The 18,070-nt window shown below is 45.7% G+C and overlaps 1 pseudogene across 1 annotated transcript; it reads left to right on the forward strand.

Annotated features, from left to right (window-relative positions):
* The first annotated feature begins 1,097 nt into the window (after window positions 1-1,097).
* LOC103776281 lies at window positions 1,098-11,539 on the forward strand (annotated as a pseudogene). Its single transcript, XR_608177.1, has 2 exons — window positions 1,098-1,257; window positions 11,409-11,539. The product of XR_608177.1 is annotated as a G1/S-specific cyclin-D2 pseudogene (transcript).
* The last annotated feature ends 6,531 nt before the right edge of the window (window positions 11,540-18,070 follow it).

The following is an 18,070-nucleotide window of genomic DNA, read 5'->3' on the forward strand; positions in this document are numbered from 1 at the left end:
GGAAAGTAACTTGCTGTTAAGGCGAGCGTCTATTCAGAGGAGCGACTGCAGAAGTGGCATTGTGGGGTCCGTGTTTATGGTTTCTCAGCAACGCTGGTTGACATCTCCTGGGCTGCAGAATTAAAGGACTTTTTTTCGACTTGCTAGCTCTACAAACTCAGCTGGGGCTCCCCGCCACGCTGGGCTCCATCAGGCTCACGCATCATCAGAACTCAAGAATCAGTGCATGGAATTTAGTTAATAGCTAATAGTTGATGCATGAGACAGAAACGAGTCCAAGGCCTGAGGTTTTTTTCTCTGTGTGGGGTGCTCTGAGCTATTCAAGACTTATTTTAGATGTTGAAGCCTGCAGGTCTAGCCCTGCTTGAACCCCACAGCTGGGGTACCATTTCTACATGTAATGGTGTTGCAGGGAGTGACCGGTGGTTACCTGGGCACCCAAGCTTTCCTTTGGTTTCACTGGGAGCTTTGGGCGTGTGAAGAAGGTGGGAATGGCTCCTGCATGATTTTCTGGCAGATAATTTACACAGGCTACCTCTTGGCTGTGTTAACATGCATTTCCTTTCTGCAAAACCTGGCCTGCAGTAGTTGAAGCACCATCAGATTTATCTGCAGGAGCTTTTTGAATACAGTTTTGGGAGAGAATGTCATCAAGCTAACTTCTACAGTTTGGAAAAAAATAGAATGTATATCTAGGTTATTTTTGTGCATGGTTATCCGTAGGGCTTTAAATGGCTATAAAGTAAGGGCTATAGCCATTTAAAAGAAGTTACTAGGAAAGGACCACAGTGACCTTGGCAATATCTAATTGCATGCTAAACTTTCTGGGTGGGCATTCAACACTGGATACAAAAAAAGTAAAATCTTGGCAGGAGCTGCCAGGTCTCATTATTTTCAGTAGAGCTTGACATTTCCAGTGCTTTTTTTAAAAAAAAAAAAAGTCAACTACTTCAAAGCTGTGGGGGCGTGCAGAAGAAAAAGTTTAGGCCAAACCAATTTAGCAGTAATATGACTACAATCAAATAAGCAAAGTGAGTGTTTTTCAGGCTTGCTTATGACTTCTCTTCTCTTCTCCCCTCCCCATTGCCCCCCTGCAGGAATGGGAGCTGGTGGTGTTGGGGAAGTTGAAGTGGAACCTCGCAGCCGTCACCCCGCACGATTTCATTGAACACATCCTAAGGAAGCTGCCTCTACCTAAAGACAAGTTGCTTTTGATCCGGAAGCATGCACAAACGTTCATTGCCCTTTGTGCCACAGGTAGGCCGAGGGGCTCGGGCAGATGAGTCACTGGTGGTACAGAGGCTCATCATCCCCTCCTTCCTTACGTGATGTGGGAAGAGTGGCCGAAACTGGTGGGACTGTTGGCAAAGGGCATCTTGTACCTGGCCCCAAAACCTCCCAGGAACAGAATTCGTGCAGTCGGGCGCTGTGGTGCAGCTGCAGTCCTGCTCCTGCTAACACACACCATACTCTTGCAGTGAAGTCAGTAAGACTGGGTTAGACCATATGATCTGCTTTGCTTGTTCACTTTTTTCAAGGGTTACAGGTTGTTTGTAAGGACAGATGTGAGGCAGCCCATTACTAGAAGCTGTTACGGTGTGTTATGTTTAGCCAAAACATATGGGGCTGATGCATTAAATGAAGTTGTTTGTAGGTTTTTCATTAACTGGACGCTGTCCAGAGAGAAGATAAAAATTGTGTTTTAACATGTATGTGATACTGCCACATTATTGAGGTATCAGGAATGACAATTTAAAAAGTAATGACTTTTTTTTATCATTTGGATTTTTTCTCTAACTTCACTCCCAAGAAGGCAGTGAAACTAGTCTGTTTCATACACACCCCTTTTCTTGGACGTTTGGCTGAATACAGTGTCTGAAGATCTAGATGAGAATAATTGCTTCTGTGGAAGAGAGGCTTTTGATTTATACCTGTCTCTAAAACACTGGTTTTTTGTTTGTCCTTTCTTCCTCCCAGTGACTTTTAGAAAATATCTAATTTTCATCCAAACAATTAATGGTTAGAGCACTTCTTAGAAGTTAGACCTGGAGCAGATAAACAGCATGCAGCATTTTCCAGAGTTCTTACAAAGTAGTGTATGGCTCAGTGTTTGGATTCACTGCAGTCTGACATACTTAGTCCTTTGTGATGGGAACTGTTCTGCCTCTGCATTTGCAGAGGGGAATGGAAGATGTGGTGCAACTTTGGGGTATGAATGTTTGCTGCTATGCCTGCCTCTCGATATTTGAGGTGGAGGGACTGCTTTTACAATGAGGGCTAGTCTTTGCTACCTCAGCCAGTCTGTTTTAGAGAATCTCACATGGGCTGTGTTAAGGTAATTGACTTTTTGGTTACCAGGATGTACAACCTTTCCCTTCTTTTCCCACTGCTGCATGATCATTTTCAGGCATTAGACCACAGGACAGAATAGAAATATTGCTCAAGGTCTGCAGGTTGCTCTTGGTAAATCATCAGGCATTTCTCAGCTCATTAGCTTTTTGACTTTAGGATTAATATGTCACATCAACTTTGCCTTCTTTTTTTGCCTTCTCCCTTTACCCAGGATTTATTCACACTCAGTGCCCTTTTTCTTCTGAAAAAGATGGTCTTTCCCATGGCCATTTCTCTGGATCCTCACAATACCATTAGCCATCAACCTTCAATATACTTGGAAGTTGTCTTCCAAACCAGCCCCATCTTCTCTCTCCTTTGTTGCCTTTAACTCCTATAACAGTGTTTTGGTTTGTTTTAGCCAAGGTAAAGTGTCTTCGACTAGTGGCCTAGATTTCATTATGATTTAACTTTTCCCATTCTGGTCTGTAATCTTTTGCTCTTGAAGTTTTCCATATAACTAAACCATTGCAGGACTGTGCACCATGAAGGAGTTTCCAAAGGCTGTGGCTTCTTTCCACTCTGTCTCCATGAACTCTTTGATCATTAGGTCTATGTTCTACTAGTCCACTTATCAGATCCAGAAGAGCATCCCCTTCCAACCTGTAGCCTGGTCATACATGTCTCTCGTGCTTGCCCCACGTGATCAGCTTCTAGTGTTGCATGTCTCCAGTGCATGATCTGAAGCCCTTAACGTAGAGTCTAAAGAGGCAGCAAGTCAGTGTCTTTGCCTGCAGCTGAAAGACATTGTCGGCGCATGCAGCTTCCTGACAGACAGGACACCATGGTGCTGGCTGTAGATGTTCTTCTCATCCCATTTTCCAAATAGCACTGTGTTGGCGTTTAGCTTTGAGGAGGACCCACAACCCCCTGCACTTTCAGAAGCAGGGATCTTGCCTGAGCCCTCATTCCCAGTGTTTACCTTATTCCCAGTTCACTAGCAAGCTGCTACCCCCATTTGCCCTATAGAAACGTTGTTGCTGCTGTATTTCCCTTTCACTGCTGCTCTTCTCCAAGTCATTCTGGCCCTCCTTGACCAAGAAGAAAAGCCCCTTCTCCGCATACTTCCTTCCAGATCCAGTTGTCATTTCCTTTTCTTGCCCTGTTTGGTGCAGAGCTCTCATCAGCTGCTGAGTTTCTTCTTTCCCTTTCTCCCTCAAAGCTTCTGCTCTCCACAATCTCTGGTTAAGCCTGATGTTTCATTTCCCCATTTGCCTTCTTTCAGCAATATGACCTCCTTTGACATGTGGCTGCCTCTTCCCTTGCACCCTCCATGTGTGGTTTTTAGCCCAGTTTGGACTCTTTACTGTTACCAGACCTGACCTCACTGCTTCATTAGTGGCTCTGGTCTGGAGCACAGCAACGAATCTGTTTTTATTTCCTAATTCACCTCAGTGCAGCTTTTTCTTCTTCAGTGTATCGTGCTAAATCCGGCATATTTTGAACTTTTCTTTCCTCTAGCCTGAGTTCTTCTTCACCAGCTGCTCCGCTTTAATTTCCCAGCAAAAGCATTATACCAGAAATTCCCAAGTGTTCCCTGCCTTTACAGAGCTGGCTGTGATCTTGGTCTTGCAATACTTTGTGCCAGCAAACGGAGAGGAAAGCAACCATTAAGAGTTCTGGATGTTGTGCTGGATGTGTAGGATCATTCTGATAGTCACCGCTCTTTGTCCTTCCATTTGAACTTTATGCAAAAGCACGTGATACTTGGTTGTTTTGTATATTCCTCTCATTTGTGTTTTGTCATTTTGGCACTTCCTACATTTCTCTGTCTTTGTTTTGAGCCTAGTTTCTGAATCAAGCATTGTGGGTATAAATCCCCAGACTCTCCCCAGTGATCAGTGGTTCCCATGAGCATGACTGAAACCAGAATGTATCCCTTTTTTGCCCTTGGTCCCATCTGAACGTAAGCCTGCTAAGGAAGACAGAAGCTTATTCCTTGAATAAAAATTCTCTTCACTGTGCCCTGCACTCACAACACTTTCAGGAGCCTTCTGCACTGGAGGAGTCTGACAGGGCCCCTCTGGAGCCCACCCTGGCCGTGCAGACGGGGCGCTGTCGTGAAGCGAGCGCTTGGTGCGTGGTTGGGAATTGCTCCTGTGTTGGCCAGCTTGCTTCAGGCTGCCTCACTCCCTGTGCAGGAGGAGCAGGTAGATTGGCACATGTTGGCATAGTCTAGTCCTCCTTGATGTCATTCATTTTCTCATTTCACTGGTGGCTCCCTGTGCAAGCTCATGACTCCTTAAGGAGTCCTTCTGCTCTCTGGGATCATATTGCTTTGCCACGTTGACCCAAGCTCCATCTGTTCATTGCTTTGCACCCTTCATTCCTCCCCTGTCTTTTCGCACAGTGCTCCACAGCTTGGAAGTGTTTTCTCAGTTCTTGCCCATTTGCCTGTACGTGCTGTGCTCCAAGCCAGGGAATGATTCCTGGGGGAATGGGAGAGGGCACCAGTGGCAGAGCTGTGTGCAGAGCGTGCCACGCGGCCGGTGGAAGGAGAACCGTGCGCTGTTCCCTTGACTTTCCTCTGCCAGGCTGTTCAGGGTCACAGCTGCCCAGCTGCTCCCTTGTGTTACACCTTCTCGCTGGAGGCCATATGTGCCACTGCTTGGGCACAGGGCATCCCTCTTTATCTGAGTGCCTATAAGGGAATGGGCTTTGGGGCTGGACAGGCTGTGCAAGTCAGGCTTTCAGAAAGAGGAGCTGTGAGCCTCTGAACACAAGCTGTAATGGAGAGAATCATCTCAGTGAGGAGGTTTTCAGTGTTCTATTTAAGTGGCATGCAAAACTTGGAAGAAGAAAGCTTTGCAGACTTGCAGAGACAGACGGCAGCTTGTGTAGATCCCTAGACTCAGCACTTTGCATGGTCTCGTTGGTGCTTCAGCCGAGTCCTGTGGCAGGTGAGATGTTCCCATGGTGGGTACAATGCAGCATCTCATAGACCAGTGGCTTTCAAAGGCTGTGTCTGCTAAGAAAGGGGAGGAAAATTTCAGCTTTAAGTCAGTTTTGTACAGTGTGCCAAACCTCTGCCCACTGTTTCTGGGGCATTAATCATCTCCATTTGAAAGCTGAGAAGGCTTTTTTTTTTTTTTTTAATTTCTGGGCCAAATCCTGGGTCCTTACTCAGACAGAAGTCCTGTGGAAGTCAATGGCAGTGTTGTCTGAGCAAAGACTGCAACATGAGGCCCACAACCCTGGTAGTGATCTGGAGGGTAACCACACAGAATGCCTTGTAGCACCAAGAGGCATGTTTGGTCCCCAGGACTCCTGCTGGGCAAGTCTCCTGTGCACCCTTCCCTGCTCAGCCAACACAAAAGAGTTGCCGAGTTCTGTCCCTGCAGAGGATACGAGTGTGATCCAAGCTTTAGTCAGGACCTGTCCTTTGCAGAGGGAGAGAAGCCAGTCCACAGCAGCTTTGTTGTGTGGATTAATCTCTCAGAAATAAAATATGTGTTGCAAAGTGGTAGTGGTTGCATGAGTACTTCTTGCACGAGAGAAGAAAGAATAACCCATGTGAATTTATTGCCATACACAAAAAGGCTCTTGCTTGTTACTGAGAGAGAGACAGCTCATATATTGAGCTTTCCAGCAAAACGGAGCCACTAGACCCATGAAAGCTCCATCTAAAGTAAGCAGGGGCCGGGGAGTGTTTTGTACGAGTAGACTCACTCTGAAGTGGTAGGATGCATCTAATCTGGGAAGATGAGGTGGAAGGAAATGAAGGAAGAGAGCCTTTGCTAACAGAAGCTGGCGTCATTCCAGCACTGCCAGATAAGTTGCCCTCCTTCCTACCAGCTGCAGATCTGACCTTTGGTGGTTCAAGCACTAACAGAATAGGCTTCTGCAGTGAAGATGTAGAAGTGCAAATAGCAATGAGGTCAAGCAGTTGTTCAAAAATAGTGTTTATGGTCAGCTAATAAACATATTGTAGTGAGTGCTTATATACTTCATGCATACTGTTCAGTGTGTCTCCCTGTCTGTGCCTCACTTGGATGGTTGTGAAGAAGCTTTAGCATTTGGGATACTTCAGACCCATTTGTATAAAAGCCAAATACTTTTTGCCTTACTATGGCCCAGGAATAAATAGAATTAGGTGTCTGCCCTCCTGCCTGCTCAAAGAATAGAAGCATGTCTGCATCCTATTTTACTTGACAGCTTTTCATTTGGTTGTACTTGGCATTGCCATGCCCTTTTTTTGAAGGGCTGAAGAGTCATCTGGTTTTGCCTTTAAAAGCAGAAATAGTTAACATGGGGGAAAATTGCAGTGTCTTGTAGAAATATGAGAGCAAGAGAGAAAAATGGCCAATGCAGTTAACACTAACTGCATTTGGAAAAATGTGGTACACCGATGCTGGAATTGCATTTGGATCAGAACAGGCAAGAATTAAATTCACTGCTTATATTGTTTCCCTTAGACCTTGCTTTTAAACTTAGCTGGTTAAATGCAGATCCATGCTCGTCTTTGTAGTATTGGCTGGGTGACGTTTGAGGCCGGGTGAAATTTTAACATATAAGCTGGTTTTGATGACTGTCGTGGTTCTGTTCTCCTGACAGAGATGATGGTGGCAACATTCCTTTTTTTCTTTTTTTTTTTCTTTCTCTGGGAGAAGCATTACCTTCCTGAAGACAGCAGTTTCCAATTCTGCGTTTGCAACTCTGAAAATAAACCTCTTATCAAATTACTGAGATGAAAACTGGCTGTTAAAAAGAAACCCAACCGGCAGACAGAGCAGGAACAAGGGTCATTCACTGTAAGAAGGTAGAGTTCCCACCTGGATTTGGCACACTGAGCACGTTCAGCCTGGATATTTGTCAGTGCTCTTTTCCTTCCGGCAGTTTCCATTTATTGGCTGTGAGTTCGGGCTTCCCCTCGCAGGACCTCTCGGGGCTCCTGCCTCCAGTTCCCTCCGCTTTGCACTCCCTGTCAGCCTTGCTTTTCCTGGCTCAGAGGGAGTGAAGTCCACTGGATCGGGGGAGAGAGAGAGACAGGAAGGCAGCTTGGCCACAGCACGCCGGGTCCTAGAATCCGAGCGTGGGTGACGTGTGCCACTCTGGCCAAAAAAACGTCCTGGGCACGTGGGCGCGTTGGCGCCGCAGCCGTGGGCTCTGGCCTGGGCAGGGCTCAGCCCAGGGCACACCAAGCTCACTCGGTGGCTCTGGCTGCCTGCTCCAGAGGGGGCTGTGTCGAAGGACACTGCTGCTTGTGTTGGCTTTTTTATTTCCAACACTGAAGTCCGTGGGCTTGTGCAAGCTTGGTCTCTTGTTTTTAAGGTCCTTCTGGAAAAAGGTGACAGCAAAGTGGAGATGGGGCGGTTTCTAGTCTTTGTTGCCTGGGAATAGATGGTAAAACAAGTCCTGCTTTCTGACAGCTCAGTGTCTTGCCTGGAAGTGTTCCTGTGTTCAGATTCTCAGGGACTACACGTTGTTGTACTGCACCTCTGACTTTTAATGAGACTCCTTTCCTTTCCTGTGGAACTGCATAAATCACGGCAAAGTTAGAGACGGAGCCCTGCCTCTGGTGCTGGCTCTGGGTGCCCATTAACCAAGGTGGAACGTAGATCCAACAGAAGGATTTAACCCATGGCCTTGCTTCAGGTGTCCAGTAAGAAGTGCTTTTTCCAAGATAGCCTCTGTCATTCAGGTTTGTCATCTCCAGCAAGAATTTGAAGTAAAAGCATATATTTCAGCTTCGCATGCGTAGATTTTCTCTCTCTCACTTTTGTTTAGCTTTTTTTTCTTAAAAAAAATAAATCTCAGGGCAAGCTTTTGACTGAATTGTGGGCCAGTTTTACCTGGGTACAACCAAATGAAAAACTATCAAGTAAAATAGGATGCAGACGTGCTTTTACTTGAGTGAGGATGGTGGGACTTGGCTTGTTGTCATGGGGGAAACGGGTAGAGGTTTATAATTGAAAATAATATGTAAAAAGCCTATTATGAATTTCTTGATGGAAGGTAAGAGACTCAAAGGGGGATTCTGGCTGCCCTCAGATACGGTACTCAATATTTATGCCTCGGTTGCACCTTGACAAACATTTCACGTAGTTATTGCTTTGCTTGAATATGGAAATATGTTAATTATGGGCTTTATTGCACTGCCTGCTCTTTTCCTCAGCCTTTTCTATTCAGCCCTCTAGGTGGCCCAGCACAATGTGGCGTCTTTTCTTTCAGCGAGCACTTTCCACACTAATAGGGTCCAGGGTGATGTGGAGAACCATGTGCACAAAATTGCTGCACCACCTCCCATCCCTTTGTGGGCATGTCAGGTTAAATTCATATCAGCAGGAGGGTCACTGCCATGACTTTCAATAGCATGAGAAGAGGTGATGACTTCGGACAATGGTGCCACACTCTCCAGTTGGAGACACTTGCCTCACCAGTTGTAGCAGTTAATTAATATGCTAAAAATAGAAGCCAGTGATACAAATCGCTGCCTGTTGTACAACAAAGACTGGGCATGTGTAGCTTTGATAGCCAAGTTTATGGTGCTTGTTATGGAGGGAAGTTAGTTTAGAGCTAGAGGCAATGCAGGACTTTCTGGATGCTGAGCTTTAGTCACTCCGGGCCTCTGGCCATTTGCTCGCTGTCTCATTTGCATTATGAATGACATTAAGGGAACTAACAAGGTTATTGGGCATAGAAATGTTCTCATGTGACCCTGTGTGGAAGCAGACCTACAGCAGTGCTAGTTGGCAGAGGCACTGTGGCTCTTTATTCAGCTTCCTAGGAAGACGGTTTCTGGGAGTAGATATAAAATCAACCACGAGAAAACCAGCGTTTGGATAATGTGAAGGTCTTGGTGCAAGCCACTAGGAGGGAAGGAAGTTCAGGGGGCAGGCTGAAGCTGTGTCCTTCACCCAGCCTGCCGTGCCTGGCCGAGGCTGACCACTGAGTGCAGGACACAGTGGCTCCCTGTTGCTTGGGTCTCCCCATCAGCCACTTGGAGCTGGGTGAGGCTGCTCCATCAGGGCTCGGTGACCATGCACGAGGGTATGGGTCCATCTGGGCTTCCTTCTGTGGCTGTTTCTCCCTGTTTCTGCCTCAGATGATGGGCGGGAGAGGGTGACATTTGGTTCTCACCCACTGCATCATAGCTTCCATAAGGACTGTCCAAACACCAGTTTTTTAAAGAAATTAATGGGACTGCTGAGGACTCAGTCTGTATAGATGAGAACAATTTGGGGCGACACTAGGTCTCATCCATAAGTATTTGAACATTCTTAAATTTTACAGATGTTTGTTATTTGCTCTGTGGACCAGGAGGAGACTCTGGACAGTCACACATGCACATAAACATTTGCAGCTTTTATAAGAGACTCTCATTGCCAGAGTCCTTTAACCATCCTGCTCTTCATGTTCAACTTTGTAAACTGGTGGCCCACCAATCACATTTCTGTTGTAGAGCCACTGGCTACCAGATCAACTCACAGGAGTGAGCTACTGCAGCAGTCACCCAGAGCCAAGTTCTGGGGCCTCCTGTCAGTAGAAATGAGTAAGAGGAGAGGCAAAATGGCATAAAACCAGGGCTTTTTTGAAGGGCTTAAAACCCCATTGTTTTTTGTAATAATAGCAGTTCCTTGCTTCAGTTGCTGGGAATGCTCCTTCAGAAGAGTTTGTCAGATTGTGATGCCTGCTGGGCTTCCTTGTTGGGAAGGGCCATGGGTTTCAGCAGTGTGCAGTGAGGGGCTTGCAGGTGGTCACCTCCTGGTGACATAGTGAGACAAATAACTCCATGTCAGGGTTTCAGCTCCTTCTTTTCTCTCCCCACTTCTAACTTGCCCCATCCAGTCCATCTGGATGAACTTTGTGACCTGACTCCCATTCTTACCTGACTGCTTCATTCCTCTTGGGTCCCAGGGACATACTCCAGCCTGGAGAAGAACATGCAGTCTCCACAGCTATTGCTCTGTCTGCCAGCTCAGAGGCTGGGAGGCCCAGAAAAATCTCCCATGTGTCTACAACTTGAGTTTATGCAGACAGCAGCAGGATTACAGAATTCATTCTGGTTGCACAGTGAGGACTTGGGATCTGCCCTTAAGAGAAGGCAGTTTTCTGCAACAATCTGTTTCTATAAATAGATGGAATATATCGATTGTGTTTTATTTCATATTAAGTATTACTTGGGTCTCCTCTTCTTTCTACTCCAGTTCTCCCAACTGAAAACTGGTAGAGAAGGGTTTATTTAATGAGTTATTGTTGAACCAAAGAGCTTGCAAACCAGGTTTCCTGTAGGAAGATATCAGCAACCTAGAAGATCTTCTGGAAATGTGAGACGTGCTGATAAACCAGTGCCTATGGCAGTATCATAAAGCATGAAATTGCCTTGTAAAGGTCACAAGAACATTTAGTTCTAATTTCATTTCTCTCCTGCTCTCCAGAGATGTACGAGAGGAAGTTTTGAAATGTATTTTCAGCGTGTTTATTAAGAAAATGCAGTAATGACCGATGTGATCTTTGTTTTTTTCTTACGTAGCTATGGGCTACGTATTCTCACTTCCTAATTGCAAAGGTGGTAAAGATGAACCGTTAATTAAAATCTCTTTCCCGGACAGGTCTTTTAAGTGCTCGAGTTAATTAAGTCTTTAAAAACTGACGTGACTCAAAATCTCAGTTTGGTCCTTTGTGATACCTTATTCCATTTAGTGTTCCGGTTATACAGAGAGCTCTAATGTGACCGAGACCCAAATTTCTGACACGAATTACAGAAAGCCTCCTTCTTCTCTTTCCTTTTCTTTAAGACTATTAAAAATTGTCCAGGTTCACTTTATGCATCAGTGAGAATAAAAGACCGAAACGCATTTCCATTTTAATTTGGAGATCTGTTACCCCTCCTTTGACTGCTTGTGATGAGCAGTGTGACTAATGAGCTCCACTGGACCAAAAAGAGTGGCACTTTTCCCTTTCTTCTACTTCCCCGTTTTTTATTCTTGGGCATGTTTTTTTTATGTTGCTTGCCTCTGATGTTTTGCAGCTTTTCTGATCTGGGCTTGGACTAATTCCCAGATCTGTTCTTGCAGATTTTAACTTTGCCATGTACCCACCATCAATGATAGCAACTGGAAGTGTGGGAGCAGCCATCTGTGGCCTTCAGCTCGATGACGGAGACAGCCTCACGGACCTCCTGGCCAAGATCACAAACACAGATGTGGTGAGTGTCCTGCATTCCTCTTTCCTTTCACTTCTGAGGGTGCAGTGGAGAACTGTGTCATCAAACCCAGCCTGATCCTGAAAGCCCAGGGGAGCTAGAGTGAGTGAGTAGCAGGCTTGGACCTGTCACCTTGGTTGCAGTGCTTTGAACAGCCAAAGCTCCTTGGCTTCCTGGGATCAATTTTCATTCATGCTTTGTTGGCCAGCTTGGTGGGGAGAGCCTGCTCTGACCACCCTGGCTGCTGGGCAGGTGTAGTGGGGAGCCACCTTGAGTACTGCCCTGGGCGGTGGGTGAGCAGGCACACAGCATGCCCCAGGGCACAAGGCAAACCAGTATGTGCACTAGGCCTGTGTTGGCAACCTCAGAACTGCTCTTCTTGCCCTCACTGAGGTATCATCTAAAAATCCCTGACCTGAAGGAAGTGAGTAACAAGCTACTGCTCCGTCCCTGGCACAGGGTGAGGCAGGTGCAACCCAGATGCCGAGGGATTTGTCTCACTAAGCTGCCCCATGAGGAGCATTTCTTGGCTTTTCAGAGAGTCCTGTCATTAGTAGGAGAGATGACTCTGATGCCACTTCAGCAGTGCTCAAACTCACTTGAAAGTGAGCTTTGTGGGCTGGGGACAGCTTCTAGTGAGGACATCAGAAACTGCCCAAACCTTACAGCTCTGCCTGGCAGTATCAGCAGAAAGCAGGGAGGACTGACAGGAGCACTCGGGGTGCCTTCCCCACAGTGGGGGTGCCTCTACTGCTCTGCCCCCACGTCTGCAGGGAGAGCCTATGCTCCTGCTAATCCACAACGCTCAGGATGTGGATAAACAGGAGTTTGATCTCCTGCAAAGCTAACAGGTTTTGCTGTGATAAAATTCACTCCAAAGGAAGCAAATGAGTGAGGCTTTCTGAAGTGCAGCCCGCTAATAAGAGAATGCTTTTTTTACCATGGAAGTATTTTCTGATGTGTCGTCCTCAACATGTGCTAGCTATACAACTTCACTGCTTTTGCTTTTCAGAGTAAATACACTGTGCAGTTATCAGATCTGTGACAACGTTGTCAAGAGAAAGTGTGGTTTTTTTCCAGTCAGTAATCTGCATTTTGATCAAAAAGGAATATTCCATTTAAACAAAAAGGGAAGAATTTCACCATTTCTCTTTTTCATTCAATCAAATTAATCCTAATTTTCAAGTACGTTTCTGGGGCTTCCCATTTCTTTTGGTTGGAACTGGGTTTTGCACAGAAAGTGGACCATTTCCAATTCTGAATGCTTATAATGTAAATCAGGCTTGGTTTTGCTCATGTGTGCCCACACAACTGTTCACGTCCTTGTGTTTCAAACCCGCCCTGGAACTGATGGAGCTTAAAGAATGGGGGAAGGAATACTTGTTGTTTTGGAGTTGTTGGGGGTCAGGGGAGCTTGCTTCGTTTCTTTGCTGGATCAGTTCTCTCGTTAGATTTCCTGGAACAGCTTCACAAGACAGCTGGGAGAGCTGAACACTGCACAGGGCAGGAGATGAGGACAAGAGATATTTCTGTAATGATCATTGTGAGCTTCTTGTACTACAGCTCTAGAAATTACGACCTGATGGATCGACTTGGTCATCAGCAGGACAAGGGTAATGATGAGAATGAGGAAATAACAGCATGGGGTGAGGAAAGGGAACACAAATAGCCCTTATGGTGTCTTGGGAGGGACAGGGAGGCTTGTGGAGTGCAGGAGAGAGTCATTGGAAAGTTTCCAAGGTTGGTACCTGCTTCTGCCTTTGAGAAGCACGTCACTGCCCACAACAATCCCTGGGTCATCAATTTGGATGTTCTTTTTGAGGACAGAAGCAAGTGGTGCTCAGATCCTACCAAAACCCAGACCCAGACCCCTCAGCACAGCTCATTGCTTTGTTTCTCTACCATCTGATTAACGACACGGTCTTTCCTTCAGCAGACCATGTTTCCTGTATCAGTGTGCTCCAGATAAACTTCTGATACTGTTTCTACAGTATTTTAGCAGTTCTCAGAAGGGAGATGCCAAGGTAGCCCTTGCTGGTGTATTTGTATGTGATGTGGTTGGTAGCTTTTGATCAACCATTGAGTAGCTGGATGCTGTCTTCTCTGGATATAGCAGAGAGTTGTTCAGGGTGGTTCTTCATCTCATCTAAGAGTTTCCCTGTGTAGTCACAAGGATCTTTTCCCTTCTTGCTCTTTTTTAGCATGGACAGGAGGTTGTGGTAGCAGTGACAACATGGTGCTGACAGTACTCAGCTCTTAGGTGAGGGCAGGTGAGCTCAACACGTGGACCACAAGGGCTGTGGTCATTGGGATCTTACAAGATGTTTAGCTGTGCCTCACAATTCTGTGGTCACAGGGAAGAGCATTTCCCTCCCTTCCCTGTTATTTTTGACAGCAGAGAGATTTTGAGCATCCCTTTCAGATGCAGCCCTTGCTGCAGAGATCTGTTCCTCCGGCACCTTTCACTTGGGCAGTTTGTTGCAGTTTGTGCTGCATGGGGTCATGTTCAGAGGGATTTTCTGGATTCTCTTAATTTGGTATTTTCTGCTATACACTTAAAGCACCTTTTCCTTATTATAGCAGATACTGAAACTTTCTCAGGCATCCCAGTGCTTCCTACTGCAAGGCCCTGTTGCAGCATTTTGCAAATTGGACTAACTTTATCTCTGGTGTAGAATTTTTCTATACTGATTGCTTTAGTCTAAAAGAAAATACCAACCAAAACAGCTTAGTAGTCCTTACGTGGTTAGAAGAAAAAAAAGATATTTTTTTTCATTGGAAATTTCTTCAAGCCTTTTCTTTGAAGTTCAGCAGATGGGTTTTTGTCAGAAATGTGCTTTTTTGCCATCCTGGTAAAAATCTTCCCAGATCTGATGGAGTTTATACTCTCTTCCCAAATAACAATGAACTCCTTAATGTTTTACTCGTCACATTTTCTCTCCAAGAGTCTTTTGGCACTGGGTAGGGACATGGTTTCTTCCCTTTGCCCCTGGTCTCAGCCCACAGCAGCACAGACCACTGAGGAGAGTCTCACTTGGCCCCCGAGCCGGAGAACACTGGGGACAAAAAGGAGCTTCTGGATGATTTAATCACTGGAAAATTTAAGTCTTTGCAGAACTTGAAGGTACTGTCATTTTTTTCAGTATGCTTCTGTTGTGGCAGAAGTGGCCTTAACTCAGAGTCTGTCTCCTGCAAACTTTGAAGTCTCAGCCCAAACAAAGGTGGCCAAACTTTTAAACTTGGGCAAAATAGTGTATTTTTCATTAGCCAGCTATTAGGAAACGGGAGAATGCAAAGGGGCCCAGTACTGGAAACTTTGATCCCACATGCTAGATCTTGAGAGAGAGAGAGGAGCACCTGAGAACTGGGTCTCTGGGAAGTGTGGGGCAGTCTGCGCAGTAGGTAGCAACACCAGTCTCGTCTGTAAAATGGCATTGTTGGAAAAAATGTACTGGCTGGATTGTGTAAGAGTTAGCCCAAGGCTGTGTTAATGCAGAGTAGGCTATTGTAATATATTTTACGCTGGAGCTTAATTAAACTTGAATGAACAGCTTCAGTTCTTTCACTTCCCAATTTTTGATGCCCGAGAGCTGTTCCTGCAGCGGCACAATTAATTCATCATCACTGTGTGAATGATTTTGTTTTCAAAGGGGAGGTTAGGAAAGAGGAAGAAAGGAGAGCTCCTAGGCTTGAAGAGCATCACGTGGTGGAAAAGCGAGGGAACTCACAGAAATTGCAGTGCTACAGAGGAAAGGTTTTCACCTCCCACCCCGAGCCTCCTGGTAGCCCACAGGAAACAGCAGAGACCTGGGGAGAGTCCTTCCCAACCAAAGGGTCCCAAGGGCTTCTGCTTTTTGATTTTGCTGTGTGTGATTGCTTAGTGTGGAAATGGGTGATGGGAGTTGCTCATTGGCTTTCCGAAAAATTCACTGTCTGAGGTGAAGCATGAAAAATTTTAGCTGCAAAGTTGCTAGTGTGTGGAAATAGAGAATGATAATGAAATCCTGATGCAACTTAACTGCAGGGAGCTTTTCTGAACTTTTACTGTTGTATAATGATAATTTGAGGGTGCTATCTGTTTGCTAGGAAATAGCAGCATAAACCAGGAGGCTAAAATCAATGGAGTTATTTTAGATTTACACTAGTGTAACTAAGACTGGAGTTTGGCATTTAGTGCTATGTTTTTAGTGGATGTTTCATTAAGAATTGGACCAAAAATATGTGATTAATAAACAGCATTTAAATTAGAACCCAGCTGTAGGGTAAGCAAACAACGAACACACGAGTGTTTCTTTCAAGAACACATTGGTGTCAGCTACCCTTGTATGAAGCCAAAGCAGCGCTTCAGACTTCAGACAAGACAGTGCAAGGCACCCTGCCAGTGTCATTTTAGGCACAGCAGTTAGTTCTGATAAATGGCTGCCCTGGGCCATTTGGTGAAGGTTGAATCACAGTCTGAAGAGACACATGCAAACCTTGGTTTCATTCCTCCTTCTGCCTACCAAAATAAACACCAGGGAGCTACTCTTGGAGAAGCTGAGAAGCTCAGCAGCCTTATGCTTAGTTAAAAGTAGCTCTGTGTGGTATATCTGAGTTGCCTTTTCAGATCATTATTGTCCCAAAGAGTTCTTAAGAGCTAGTCCCACACAGCTTCACACAGCTCTGCAGGACAGAGATTGCATGTTCTGATCTGTATTGCTGCCAGAGGGTGGGAACGTTTCCTTTGCTGTTTCTTGAAGAGGAGAGGCTGGTGGGCAAAGAGTTAACAGACCTACTCACTGGAATCTTCTGAGCTCCCTGCGCATCTCTTGGTGGGTCTTTGCAGTGGAAAAATAAACAACTGAGGAAATCAGGAATTTCCATAGCATCCCAGACGAGTGCTCCAGTATCCTGTCCCTGGTGGAGCCAGATGCTTCAGAGGAGGATGCAAGTGTCCCCTCTGTGTACAATTACGGGATGTGAGGAAGGATAGCTGAACACATAGGGCACATTTTGAGACCTTGCAATCATTATTCTGCTTTGCCACGGACCTGTTTTGAGGAAATCTATCTCCTCACCTTCTGGAAGAGCTGCCATCTGTTCAGTGTGTCAGCTCACTAGCCATGAGTCTGGAAACTACCTCTCTGGCCACACCTGGGAGCATCCTCATAAATGATGTGTGGGGCATGCGTGCCCTAGACTGGTTACTGCTTGCCATGTCCCTTGAGTCTGTCCTGGGCCCTTCCATTCTCTGGTACCCCAGATCTCCTTCTGGAGGAGAAATAGCCTAACGTTTCTGAGGAGCTCCAGAAACTACTGCAGGTGTAGGTAGATCAGGTCTTCACTTGTTATGGAGCACCTCGGACCATAATTTTGTAGGTTAGAGTCAGTGATTTAGGCACACAACTCAGTTTTAACGATAACCCTACTTTGAGCAGAAGGTTGTGTTGGGTGACCCTCCAGAGGTCCTTTCCACCTTCTCCTGTGAGGCTGAGTGCATTGAAACATAGAAACGATTATCTCATGATAAAATTGTGTGTGGGCTTCCATCACTGCCAAAAGCTGGCAAGATCCCAAATTAAGCTGCTTAGTAGCAGTTTGTGGAATAAACTCTGTAGCACCATAGCTGCCAAAAGGGCTGGCCAGGTCGTGCTGTGATGATAGTGTGGGTTGTGTATGCACATGAGGAGCATCTTTCTGGAGGCCAGCTTGCAAGGTTGCATCCAAATGACAAAAGGAGACGTCTTCCTTTTCTATCAGCAGGGGAAAGGTTTTCAGGCAGAGACAACATGTAGGTTTGTATGCAGGCACAAGTCCTGAAAAGACTGTTCCCAGATAGGAATTGGTGTGTACTGAGTGCTTTTGAAAATCCAACATACTTAAGGGCTTGATGTAGAAAGAAAAAAAGGAACCAAGCTTTTCTTAAAGTCTTGTCAAAACAGCTGTTTGTGAGACCTTGAAAACGTGAAGTCAGGCTGTTCTGAAGACTGGGTCCATAATAAATGGCATTTAAAGTATCTCCACTTAAATATACCACATATGTCAGTGTCGGGATTTTTTTTTTTCCTTTTTTCCTAAGGTCTGAAAAGTCCCTTCATAAAGATCCCTGCAAATTTCTGCACAGATTCAGAGCAACCACGCTCAAGAATTCAGTTTCTTCTGACCCACAGTATAAAATCATGGAAATCTATCTTGAATGGGTGGCGTTTGAACGTTGTCCCTACAGCACATACACCATTCGTCCCCTCCTTTGTAGCGTTTAGGGCCTGTGGTTTTGGAACCAAGTAACAGGACTCAGTGTATCTTATCCTACCTTATTTGTTGCAGACCGCATTTTGTATGCAAGGAAACAACAGGCCAAACAGCCTCCAAAAGAAAGGAAGAATGAGATAGTTTCCTAAGTTGTCTTTGCCTGAGTTGGCAGCTGCTCCGCTTCATTCAGCTTTTTGTTCCCCAGTGAGTGCTGTGCGTGTGTAGCAACAATGGGGTGATGCAGTTACACCGCGGGCTCACGGCGGAGTTCCGTCAGATCCATTCACAAACGCAGCCTTGGCC

This window comes from Merops nubicus, unplaced genomic scaffold, assembly GCF_000691845.1.
Source record: "Merops nubicus isolate BGI_N331 unplaced genomic scaffold, ASM69184v1 scaffold5897, whole genome shotgun sequence".
NCBI classification, from domain to species: Eukaryota; Metazoa; Chordata; class Aves; order Coraciiformes; family Meropidae; genus Merops; species Merops nubicus.